Source organism: Takifugu flavidus, chromosome 3 (assembly GCF_003711565.1).
Source record: "Takifugu flavidus isolate HTHZ2018 chromosome 3, ASM371156v2, whole genome shotgun sequence".
Lineage (NCBI taxonomy): Eukaryota > Metazoa > Chordata > Actinopteri > Tetraodontiformes > Tetraodontidae > Takifugu > Takifugu flavidus.
In genome coordinates this window covers 2,550,001-2,563,313 of record NC_079522.1, presented here as the reverse complement: position 1 = coordinate 2,563,313, position 13,313 = coordinate 2,550,001, and the positions used below count along the sequence as shown (strand labels likewise).

General features: G+C 54.7%; 1 protein-coding gene across 3 annotated transcripts in view; it reads left to right on the top strand.

Moving 5' to 3' along the window:
• Nucleotides 1-13,313, top strand: part of kcnip4a (potassium voltage-gated channel interacting protein 4a) — a 52,436-nt gene that overhangs the window by 14,899 nt on the left and 24,224 nt on the right. The gene's annotated exons all lie outside the window — the stretch shown is intronic.

Genomic DNA, 13,313 nt, shown 5'->3' with positions numbered 1-13,313 from the left:
GGGTCCTTTCTCCATCTCTGCGTCGGAAACCTGATTTATCCCATTTATGGGATGTTTGAGTCGGTAAACCTGAGGAACCTGCGGCAGGAGGCTCCCCCCGTGTTCCTCACACTTGTTCCACGACAGCTAATCTTTTTACGTGACAGGGAATCGTCGGGATTACCGGCAGATTACACCAGGAAGGGTTCCACACAGGCCGGAGGTGATTATCGGAGGATCTGGCGCTGTGTCGTGCGGCAATGATCTGATGGCGGCGGCGGCGTATCGTTGACACCTTCCCGCCTCCTCGTTGCATCAGACGCGCTCTGACTGTTGACTGAGTTGCTGATGAACTCGCCCGGCGAGCGAGGCGGCGCCCGCGGCGGGCGGAGCTGAGGGGTTGGCGGCGTGTCTCCTGGCGAGCCTCTCGAGGCCGTTGACGGCTGAGTTGGGAGCAGCTCCATCCGGCCGTGGCCTGTTCCTGACCCCAGAGACCTGGAGGAAGCCTCGTGATCCCCACGGCTCTGATTCCGGTTCCCATGAGCGGCGGGAAAGCTCGCGTAGCGTCGGAGCGGTTGGCAGCACGACTGGCGTCGGTCTTTAAATATTGATCCGAGCCGATGTGGATTCTTTTCCCCTGTTGAGCGAAGCTCAGCTGGTCGATTTGGTTGACGGAGGCTTTTATGTCCCGTTTTACTCGGATCTCCTGCGGCGGTCGTGGCTGGACTGGGAGGAAAGGGACAACGGGAAGTTCTTAAAATAAGGACGCTGCAGATGTGGCTGATGTTTGCACGCTAGAATTAACTCTGGTTTTTGTGTTCACGTAAGCTGGACTGTCTGTAGAAATATGGATCCACAGCGCATGGTCCCAGCGGAGGGGCGGGAATAGGGAAGATTAATGGCTGGAATCTGGAGGTCGGTGGGGGGGTTGATCGAGGCGTGTTGGAGGTGTGCGTTCAGTAAAACATGTCAATGGATTTGGAGCCGACGCTTCAGAGGCTGCACATCCGAAAATATAGTGTTGGCAGGACCAGGTAGGACATTAAGGACCAGGTAGGGCATTAAGGACCAGGGAGGACCAGGTAGGAGAGGCAGGACCAGGTAGGGCATTAAGGACCAGTCAGGATCAAGTAGGACATTAAGGACCAGTCAGGACCAAGTAGGACATTAAGGACCAGGCAGGACAGTCGGAACCAGGCTGAACCAGGTTTCTAACGGGTCAAGTTCTGAGTGCGGCTGCTGCGTAGAGGAGGAGGAGCAGCAGGAAGTTCTAGACGTGATGGAGGCGATGGAGTGTTTCGCTGCGTCTTCACGCGTGTCCTCGCCGACCTCGCCGGCGCCGAAAGCAGCCGTGGCTCTCAGATTTATCGTGACTGAGGGATTGTGGGTAACGGCGAGCGGACACTTGAGCTCGTGACCCGACGCCTCATCCGGTCACCGACACCCAACATCTGAGACGTTCCACTGGGGACACGTTTTCGTGCCCCGCGGGCGCACAGAACTCGCTCTGACCCGTTTCTGGTCGGACGGAGACGGACGGTGCCGCTCGGTCGACCGTGAGATTTTAATTGAGATGTTCATCGTCCCAGAACAGCCGCCGATGCTGCTCGACGGATCACGTGACCGTGGGTCACAGCAGCAGTTGTCCCGGTTTCTGTTCCCGCTCGTGGTCCCGCTGCTCGTCGCTGGAGACGAGGGAGACGGCGCCGCGGCACCTGCTCGCCGCACCTGCGTCGGCGTGCAGCGCCTTCTGCAGCGATGGCGCCTCCTGGACTCCCGTCGGCGCCTCCTGATTCAGTTTGGTCCGATTGTTTCCGCATCGGAATGGCGCAAAACTGAAGAGTTGCACAAGAAGACGCAGATATGCTAATATTCAGTTAGCATCTTAGGCTACGTCAACAAAAAAAACGAGTGCAGCCACAAGCTGGTCGCAGATAACCTGAGCGAGATCTGCTGCTAGCGGCTGGTTAGCACGTTAGCAGCATGCTAGCGTAAATGTTGGATCTGTCACCAATCGTAAAAATGGCCGTGAGCAAAGACCTGGGGCCGGACTGGTCCGACCTTTGACCCTAGCCTCGGTGGGACGGGCTGCTGTTGTCGCCAGTAATTAGTCAATGACGAGCTTGTCATAAAAATGTCCCCCTAGCAGCTGAAAAGGCAGTTTGTGCCCCCCCAGGAGGACTTTAACGGGACCACGTAATTTTCCTCAGTGGAGCCGCTTTTATGCTTTTTGATAAATATTCTCACGCCTCCCGACTGTGTACAAGTGCGATAAATAGGCTAACGGCGAGTTAGCGCCAGATGTTTCTGGTTATTTTGGTCCTGTAACGAGGATTGTCTGAGTAAAACACAGCCGGAAGACATTGTAGGGCTGTGGTCGTCATGGCGATGAAAATTAAATTAGTTTTCCTGATTATATTGTTGTTATGCTAATGGTTTTGAATCAAGCTAAAATCGCTATTTATCCGTCCTGACAACATCCGCCAACCGTTCCAGATCGCCTGGATTTGATGTCCACTCATTTTCCGATCTTTGTCCCGTGCGCCGTGATCCCGCCATGCTGTCCATTTGCCCCCCCACCCCTCCACCCCCCCTCGGCTAACCCTGGTAATCAGTTTTTCCATTTGCGCTAATGTTTGTGAACAAGCGTCCTTGCGACTGGACGGCTGGGCTATTTTTAGCTCGGCTCCAGAGTCCCGCCGTTCTTCCCAGTATGAATACGTTAAATCAGAAGGATCTAAACTGGGGTGGGGGGGCGCGTTGGGACCGTTCCTATGACTCTTTTGGACGTTAATAAGAAGAAATCAGGACTCTCAGAAGACCAAATGGACACAAATGAGGCGCCAGCACAGAAAAGGCAGCCAGTCCGATTCTGACTGATTTAGTTTTCCGTTTACCGTTTTTTTTTGTTAGCGTAGCATTAGCCGTCGGCTCTTTTTTATTTATATGCCGTCCCGCAGGACTCTGGGGTTTTATGTGTTTTATTCCCGGTGTTTTATCTCCTTCGGGGACCTGCTGGGTAAAAACCGGCTGATATCGACTGATTTTCCGTGTCGCCGTTGATTGGTTGCAGATTGAATTCGCTGAGCTTTGCTGCGGCGAGTTAATGATTCTTTACGTCGCATAAAGAATCGTGTTTCTGGGACGCCGGAAACGGCCCGGAGAGAAAAGGCTTTCTTCCCTTTCGTCTCTTTGATGTGTCGTCGTTTCATCCGATCATCACAGGTGCATTCTGGGACGGCAGCGTGAAATTGATGCAGCGGGGGGGGCGATCTGTTGGCATCACGGGCCGGTGACTCCGCCCACTCATCTGGACCGCGTGACCATCAGCCCGTCCACGTACCAACTCTGCCTGACCGATCGCTCCAAACGTCTCCGCCGCTGGAAATTAACGGATGAATTAGCTGGAGGGCGGCGTAATCTGTCGGAAACGAAATTTGTCCGCTTCATTACAGCACGTCGGCGGCCGTCGTTGGGCGCCATCGAGGTCCTAATTGGTTTTCTAGCGCCTGAGATCCGCTGGGTCGCGGCGCTTTCTGGTCCGGCCCTGCTGTGTTGCTGGAATTAGTGATCTCTCAAGTGTTTTTAAGGTTGTCACGGTAACGATTTAGCCACCTCGTCATGACATAATTCATCTTGGCGCCGTTGGGCGACATTCCTCTTTTTTCCTCCATCGCAGTTTGAGCTAATTTAGCTCGCTGACGATGCCGTTTGTGGAAATAAATGTAAACGGCGCGGAACGCCGCCGCCGCCGCGCCTCAGTGCGAAAGGTTATGAAAAACACGGGTAGAGGCGATGAATTGCTTCGGAGGGAGGTCGTCGGGAATTTCTCTCCGCTTGCATTTTCCACGCGGAAACGGCGGTGAATTCAATCTAAATGCAAAGCGTCGGAGGAGGAGCAACTCGTTTGCCATTTACAGCTCGCCACGACCTCCGGGGCCGCGGCGGCGCTCGGCCGGCGCCCCACGCTGGCCGTTGCGTCGTCTTCCATCGCCTCCTTCATTCAGTCTGGAGCTAATCGGGATGGATGGATGCCGCTCCGGTCCATCCCTCCAGGCTCTCCGGCCCCAGAGGATTCCCCATCCGGTTCACTCCGACTCTAATGGAACCGATGGGAACGTTTAAATCTTGCTGTCGTAAATTGAACTCGTATGGTTGAGCGTGATTTATTAGCCGGGTAATGGGCCGGTTGCCCCCGGTGACGGACGGCAGGGATCTGATCGATGGAGTCGTATTGCTTTGATTTAATTGGTCAGGTGCGAACATGCTAATCGACTAACGCTACGCTACGAGTATCGGACGATGACGCCGCCGGCGTGCTTGAAACAAGTCGCGCCATGCACATTTTACTGCTAATGCTAATGCTTTACTGCTAATGCTAATGCTAGTGCTAGTGCTAATGCAAGTGGCCATAAAAACGGTCTTTAAGCCAACAGATCTGCATTTTTCACGTCTCTCTTCGGCACTTTTTGTCTCTTTTGTGGCGCCACCGGCTACGTTAGCCGCAGGTGACCCAAGCAGGTTCCGGGCACGACCTTTGTGTGACCTTTGAGAATAAACGATTGACCTGTTTTGTGCAAAACGGGAACTTTGGTTTGTAGTTTTGAATCCACTTTTCAAGGTTTTAGGTGGGAATTTGTCTTTGATCTGCTTTGATCCTGGTGCTCGCTCCATGTTTCACCGTTGATGAGTGGATGTGCAGCGACGTTTGCGTTAAGCTAACATTCCAAAACGTCCCCAGAAGCACAAGCAAACGCACTTCTCCGACGTCTCGGATCCACCCGGATCGGCGGTGGCAGCGTGATTCCCTCTTTGATAGCGTTCCGTCTCGGAAAGACGTGGATTAAATAATCATTAACCTTCCTCAGGCTGCGCCGCGACTCTTCCTCAGTGTGAAGATGATTAATGAGCCTAATTTTTACGCCTGTTTTCGCAGAGAATAAACGTCATCCGGGACGCTCCGTGATGAATGGCGCCGTTTTATCTGCAGCGCTGCGGGCGTTCCCGCGCCGCGGAGACTTCCTGATCGGCCTCGCGTGAAGTTCATTTGTAACGGTGGTCAGCAGCTGGCCGCCGTAATTAGGAGCCAGATTTGTCCGTCAACAGCGGTAAAAGTGCTTCGTGTTGTGTAAATATTGCGGGAATGTGGCGGCGGTGGGCGGAGCCATCTCAAGACAGGCAGAATAATGCTAAACTACCACAGCTAATTGAGCTAATCCGCTGCTAGCTCGGGAGGACCGAACGCTCCCGTCCCGCTCCTCCGCTCCCGAGCGACTGTCGCTGCTGTGCAGACGCCGCGGCGCCGCGCTGTCTGCTATCACCCCAGGGATCGGGTTTAATCGAAGACCCCATTACAAGTGAAAAATGGGCCCGGTTCTGCTGTGAAAAGACTTTAAAGGAGCGACGACTCCTGTCTGAAGGTGTGATGTTGCGTCCCGCCGCCGCCGATGCTGTCAGAGACGGATTAGATCTGTGAAATCTCATTTTCCTTGAAACAGATGTGCAGGTCCGGGATAATTCATGCCGGGAACGATGCTCAGCACCCTCCCGTCTGGTTTGGACCAGAGAGACCAGAGCGGATCGGAGGGTTTTGGGTGGCGCTACAGAACCTTTATAGACTCGGCAGCAGGGTCGGGAACCACCGACAGCATTCCTTGCAATCACGCTGAACTGGGATAAATTGCAAACGTCCAAAGCCAAATCCTCCGTCTGTGAACGCCGCTCCGTTCCTCACAGTTGCTAAAGCGCTAGCAAAGCTAACCGTCACCTTGTTGGGTCCAAACAGATTTGTCTGCGAGCCAGATGCAGCCATCAAAAGAGCCATAGGTTCTCGACCCCTGCACTACAGGATCAGCACTGCGCTAATGCTAAGCTAATGTGTTGCCCCACTATGTACGTCAACTGTTTGAAGCGATGCATTCACGAACACTGGGAATTCTCCCCGCAGAACTTGAAGTGAGAGGAAACGTTGCTCCTGTGCCTTAATGAAGGCTGCAATGACAGCGGTCATGCTAACTGTTCCTGTCGCAGATGTTTTGACCTCGAGAGCAGCGGAAGCTAACGGCTAACGTTAGCTTCTAATGCTAACGAAGCCCCAGAGAGGTGGCGTTTAAGCTCCTCCGGCTCTTTAAAACTCACAAAACAACGAAAATCCTTCCAAGGTCGGATAACTTTAGGGATTTTTCCAGTAAATTCCTGATTGCTTATTAATGGCGTATCGGCGCTCTCATTACGTTTTCATGTCGACCTTTTGGCTGGTTTGTACCGACAAACGGAGATAATCGCCTACCTGTTTAGTAACCTTCAGTTGTGGCGTTCCGGGGATATTATGGGGTTAAATCCGAGTTGGGAATAAACACGCGTGAATAATTGATGTGAGGGCGGGAAAAAACCGCTGACGGGGCACAAAGGTTGTGCAGGTGATGAAGGATCCGTTGGCGGCTTGATGCTGACTGAAATATCAACGGGAAGTTTGAGCGTAAATCACAGAGACGAGAAGACGAAAGAGACGAATTCCCTCCGGACGACGTCGGAGGCAGCGGCGGCTTAATGAGCTCACAGGTGCTCGCCGCGCCTTTGTCATTTCCTGTCATCGGCGTTGGTCTGGGGGCGAGCTGCGTGCGCACGACGGCGCTAATCGATACGCACGTCGGAGGGCGGGAGGACGTGTGCATCAATGCTAAGCTAACAATGTAGCATCTCTGCTGTCGTCTCTGGAGGACAAACTGAGACAAGTCACTCAACCAAGTCGGGTATCGGGGTGAATACCAGGATTCCTCCGGCTGACGGCTCGGATTCCACACACACACACACACACACACCACACACACACACACAGTTTTCTCAATCTTTCCGCTCTGCAGGGAATCGGGACCGTTCACGTTGCCGAGCGATGGAGTCCGGTTAAATTCATCGATTGCGTATCGACCTCGGGCGCTAGCGCAGGACGCCGCTGCGTTCATCAGGCAGGAGGAGTCGCCCGTGGCGCTCCGTGGTCGTCACGACGACTGCACCTGCCGCAAAAACCAAACGTTCCAGATCAAAGGTGTTCCCAGCTGTCAGTGGTGAGGACACGGAGTTCGTTATCGGGATCATCTGGGCAACTTTCTGCCGGATTCATGATCAGAACTGGAAAACTATGAATTATAACTGCAAACATCACTGCGAAAAGTTTCTGGTGCAACTTTCTGAATTAGAAACTGAAAAGTTGCGTTGCTGAGGGCTGAAAGTTGTCTCAGCCGACAGCTCGGAAAAGGAATTCTGCCCCCGCCAGGAACGAAATGTCGGAATATTCTTAGTAGGGTTTGTCATAAACAGGTGGGTGGAAGTGTGTGTGTGTGTGTGTGTGTGTGTGTGTGTGTGTGTGTGTGTGTGTGTGTGTGTGGATGAGAAGTTGCTCTTGTGGGGAAACGTGTCCCGTGGGTGGAATTATGAGGCAACAGAACCCGGAGACGGACTTCCGCAGGAGCCGGACTGGATCGGTTGTCACAGTTGACGTATTCTGTTTTCGTTGTTTTTGTCGTGCGGTTCAGTCGTTCGGTTTGACGTCCTGTCAAGGCTCCCGGCTAATTCCATTCGCTCCGCTCCGTTTGGAATCTGGACCAAAAAAGAGCTGGAATTTTCCCCTCCTGGAGCGTCTGAAGGTGGCGTTCGCTGCCGGAGCGCCGTGATGCATAATTCAACGTTTCTCTCCATCAGGCTAGCTGCATGTAGTTTTTATGAGCCAGAACTCGAGCTAGCACTGTTAGCTCCCGCGCACCTTCGGATAGGTCAAAGGTCAGCCGAGCTCAGCCTGGCAGAGACGGAGTCGCCTCTCCGGGAGCTGGTCTGGCAACATTTGTTTCCCGGGTGTTGCGGCGAAGGATGAGCAACGGCGCTAACCTAACGGGAAGCGTCGGGCTCTGTGGTGTTTGGGAACGTGCTGACTGGTCTAATTTCAACGCTCCAGAATGAGAATTTTCCATCTTTCCTTCCCGCTGCTCACCTCTGAGTCAATCGGGAAACACGTTGTCCGTTCACTTCCTGATGATGCTAAAGCTAATCAACCCTTTCCGCCAAACGCCATGACCTCGGTGAACCGCCTGCTGCAGCGCGATGATGGAAGGCTGTCGCTAACTTGGCAGGCTAGCGTGTAACCTGGCCTCAGCGGGGGGAACCGAAGACGGGCGGATACGCGTCGGTGTTACCTTAGCTGTCGGTCCTGGCTGTGAAAAGACGGAGGTTCCGCTCCGCTCTCTGGTTTATTAATAAGGTGCTAATGTGCGCTGGGCGGAGCTTGGCAGCCGTCGCGTTGGCGGCATCGACGGCACAGTTAGCGTCAGGACGGGCCGTCGTCAAGGCTCGTGGAAGAGAGTTCCGAGTGGGGAATGTGTCACTCGCCCGTCTCCTGACCCTAAAGGCCGACTCTGGAAGGGACGGCGCATGCTTGGCTAATGCTAGGCTAATGCTAGGCTAATGCTGGAGCTGAAGGTGGCAAAGATGCTCTGTTACGTCACGGCGTGAAATTAGCTCAGCTCAGGTTCGGACCCTTTCTGACTGATCCAGGCTGAAGCGCTTCATGGCTGGAGGGCAATAAGAGGGAGAGTCGACGGGATAAACACAACCTCCCGCTATAAAAAAGCCACGCAACGAAATGTCATTTGAGGGGAACCGACTCGTAAACCCGCCGCCTCTGCAGGAACATTTAATCGCATTTGTTGTTATAGCAACGCTCGTCTGCGCTCAAATTTCGCAGCCCTGGAATAAACTTTAGCTGCTGCAGTTAGCCACATGCTAGCGAGGCTAAAGCCTGCTGAAGTATCACGAACTGGGCCGCTCGCTTGGAGCCGCGGGGCCGTTTAGCCGAGCGATCGCCACGTTTGAGAGCAGAATTTCAATGTCCATCTGGGCTTCTCGGCGAATTTCTGATGTGTTTTGGCTCCACTTGACTCATTTCACGCGCTGCTGCCTCAGAAAAACGTCTCGCGGCCCCATTGTGCCACTTTTGGCCGCTCTTACGGCTCAGGGAGGGGGGGTGATGGATGGACTGGATCAGGAATCAGGGGTCCTGCGATCGGTGCTGAGTCTGACCTTTTTACCCCCGAAACGGGGCAGTAAAACTGACGCCGCATTGATCCGGTGGAGCCTTGAAACCACGGTAACGGCCCGTTCCTGCCGTACTGCAGGTGAAGCCCACCCCCTCGGGGCAGCCGACCCCCCCCCTGGTGCTGATCACCGGGGGTCCCGCTCGTTTGGCCGTTTCATGGTTATTTTTAAGCTGTGCTGGATGTTCTGGCCCCCTGGTGGCGGGTTGGCAGAGGTTCGGCTCTTGTGCGGAGCAGCAGCGTTTCCCGACTGTTTGTTCTGTCCGGTTGGTGACGGCTGCCTGCTGACTCGGACCATCTGGACAGGTACTGGTGGCCATCCTTTGGCTTGGACGCAGCACGTCCTGTGTGTCTCTGCCGGGGGGGGGGGCAGCAGGACGTCCGTGAAGAGGTTTTATGGCAGCATCCTCTTTCATGATTTATCTCAAAGATTAATGACGGCGTTCCGACTTTCCCAGTTAGAGCCAACGTGATCGATAGCAGGCCGCCGCTTCCTGGTGCAGAACCTCACATTAATGCTGATAAATGGCCTCCTTCGCACATTTGAACGTGCGGCCCTGCTTCGCTCACGACTTCCTCCGGATGCTGAAGAGATCCGGGAGAGTTTTCCCTCCGCTCGGACCTGCCGGGTCGTGTGATTCCGCCGCCGCGGTTCTGGTTTATTTTAGCCCCTGCAGCGTCATGGAAATCAAAGCGCGTCTGCCTTTTGTTATTTACATTGTGCTTTTTGCTCTGAATCTCTTACGGAACACTGGCTTCTCTTCAAAAGCCTTTTTCGGTTTATCTCTCGGCTGCTGGGGCCACATCTGGGATCAGGTTACGGACGCTTTCAGGAGGGAACGCTGTGGAGAGCTGAACCTTGAGGAGGATGGAGGAGGTTTTGACTCGAAGACGCGGCGATGGCGCCCTCTGCTGGCCCCATTCAGACCGTGCAGAACGACCGGGAATGTCGCTTTTTGATGTTTATTGATGGAACCTGCCTTTGAGGAACGTCATTGCTTTATCTGTTCCTCAGAAACAGCCTCTGGACCAGAAGCTGCTTGAAGGTTGTTGATAATCTGCCTGAACGTCTTTGATCGACTCTGACTGTGGTGTGTTGATCACAAGTCTTGTCTGACGTGCACGTGTCACTCAGCAACAGTGCTGGATGCTGGGCGCACGCTGCCTCCCCCTGGCGGATACAGGGTGCACTGCACCCCGCCAGGAAATTCCTGGCGTGTCCGTGACGGGCTGAAAGACGCCGTCATCTCATCTCGCTGCCAGTCTCAAGTGCTTCGTTGCTTCTAAAAATAAAACGTGAAAAAGCCGCTGTAGTTCTTCTGGACTCGGCTCTTGGTGACGTCTCACAAAGTGGCGTTGGAGTGATTGGCGCCCCGGCTGCTCGGCGTTGCCGCGTCGGCGGATGGGAAAAGTGTTTATTGCACTTTGCTCTCTGCTGGGGTCTCGTTCTGCTCCCTTTGAGGGGAAATGAGCAGCGCAGCTTTAACAACGTCTGTGAGGTCCCAGCAGTGATGTCACGAACCCGCCGCCACCGCCGCCGCGGTTTCCATCGGAACCCGGCTCTTCACAGGCCTCCTGTGGCCGCGGCTGTTTTTAAACGGGCTATTAGAGGAGCAGCGGGCGGAGAAACCTGCGCCCAGCGGCCTCCTGCAGGTCAGCGACCTTCCATGGAGCAGCGAGTATCCACTGATGAAGAGGAAACGGGAGAGGAGGCGCAGCGGGAAGCAGCTGTGGGAAAGGATGGCAGGCGGAGCTGCAGGGGATCGGCGTGCACGGGACCCACGCGCATCACATGTGCACGGGACCCACGCGCATCACACGTGCACGGGACCCACGCGCATCACACGTGCACGACGCCGCGCACGCTGGCGCCTGTTTGATGTAAAATGGCCTCTAAGTTTGAGTCCGATCAAGTTGTTTTAGAGGCTGAGCTGATGGGAGATGACTGACATCAGAGAACCGGATCAGAACCGGATTCTCTGGAGCTTCAAATTGAAAGAAAAGTCATTTTCTGCTCCTGAATAATTAGAAAAGCCTTTGAAACGGACCCATCTGCTCTGATCACACAGAACCGGTCCCAGTTTGATTGAACCCGGGTCTCTGATTACCTCCCCCAGTAATTGCAGTTCCAACGCCGGCCGCGCTCCGGCGACTCAAAGGCTCTTGACCTTCAGAGCGACGGCGGTCCGGCCTTTGCCTTTGTGTGCGCGTTTGTGCACGTGGAGCGGGAACGTCTGCAGGAGCCCTGAGAGCAACAAAGGGCCAGTTAATGGACCGGGAACAAATTGGTACTTGATTGTGGAGGTCGGCTGGTGTGTGTGTGTGTGTGTGTGTGTGTGGTGTGTGTGTGTGTGTGTGTGTGTGTGTGTGTGTGTGTGTGTGTGTGTGGGCGGCAGAGGACAGCAAAAGTGGGTTTTTCTCTTCTATTTTCCAGGGCATCGGTACCGCTGCTGCCTCCAGACCTTCTGATTAATCTAAAGAATCCCCCTCAAAGTGGGTCCAAGTCAGACGAGCGGGCGACAGAAGTCCCCCGTCTGGTTCTGTCAGAACCCCCGTCTGAAGTCCCCGTCTGGTTCTGTCAGGTGCATTAATGACACCCTGGATGCTGAAGTGGGAGACTTTCTGTTGGTCCAATCCTGGACGCTACTATCACCACCCCAGCAGTCGGGCCCCCAGCAGTCGGGCCCCCAGCAGTCGGGCCCCCTCCCACAGGCCGACCTGAGGGTGTTTGTGTTTGACCCTCCTCAGCAGCTGTAGCCTCATCTGAAACCTTAGCGTGTACGTCCCTCACAGACCACTAGGGGGCGCTGAAGGTGCGAGCTGGGATGTTGCTGCTGTGGTCTTGATCCACAGAGACAAGCGCCCGTTAGCATGAGCACGTAGCGGAGACGCTCTCAGGGATGATTTGGGTGGAATTTTAATATTTACTCCCAGCAGCTGTTAGCGCTAGTGGACACAGGACGTCCATGTTTGGTCAACCCCCCCCCTCCCCGCCAGCTTCGACTCCCCCCCCTCCCCCCCCCCATGAGTAGAGAGGTCTGTACCAGCGTTCCCAGTGTGGTCAATGGCTCCCCGCTCAGCGCACAGCTAACGTAGGTGCTCGGCAGTGCAGAGGAGCGCGCACGCCGCGGCGAGCGGCTAACGAGCTCTCGCTTCAGAGCGGGAAAACGGGGAGGGGGGGGGGAGCATGCGCCTGGAAAGATTGAAAACTCTCCCACTGCCGTGGCTCCGCGGACTGCCCACCTCGCCGGAGTATAAAGGGAAGTTCAGAGCGGAGAACCGGCTTTCTCCGGAAGCCTTTCTTCCCTCTCCGCTCCCGTCAAATGTCTTTGTGAAGCCGTCCTCGTGTGGGAGGAGAAGTGTGCGCGCGATCTCAACACTTCCAGATCCGTACGTGTGAAAGTCTGGAGGGCATCATGGGGGCTTTGATGGTCATCTTCTCTGTCCAGCCCAGGCAGAAGGCGAAGACCAAAGGTAGGCTGCCTTTCTTTACCTTTCCTCCTCACCTGAGGACTCTCCTCCATCACCACGCTCCAACTTGCTGCACCACCGGCGTGTGAAATCCACTCGGAATTTCGCTCCGAGAGAGCCGGAGAGCAAAATCCAGGAGGGAGCGTCGGCAGCGACCTCCAGCAATCGATCAGAGCGGACACGCGTGTGCGGCGTTAGCATGTTTTACCTGCCAAGAACGACAGTAGTTCCACACACGCGTCATTACAGTCGGAGCATTTATGTAAATAAACGTGTCCTGAAAGGTGAATTAAAGGTGCAAAAGGGGGCGGAGTTTGTCTTCAGCGTCTGTTAGCATTGGGAGCTAATGCTTCGCCAGCCCAGCTGTCGACCCGCTCCAGAATCACCGACCCTCCTCCCGAATCACTAAACTCCAAACTCGAGCCCTCGGCTAACGCTAATGTTAGCACGAAGATAGCGAGGCCACCTCGAACGTTCACGATCGACAGGCACCTGTCAGAAACCAGATATCAGGACCCCTCATCTGTCCTGCCAGACCCGGGTCTGGACCCTGGTTCTGTGTACTGACAGAACCTCTTGTCCTCACGTGTCAGCATGTTTGTCTTCGAGTGCTTCTGGGGGACGTTTCCGCTCAATATTTTAACGTATTTCATTTATTTGAGCCAGTTTTTAAGCCCCATTTTACGCATCCACTCCAACTTCCTGTATCATCCCGCGGAATATCGTCCCATCACGTCTCTTTCCGCACTACTTCCTGTCCTAGAGGACGAGAGCGTCCAG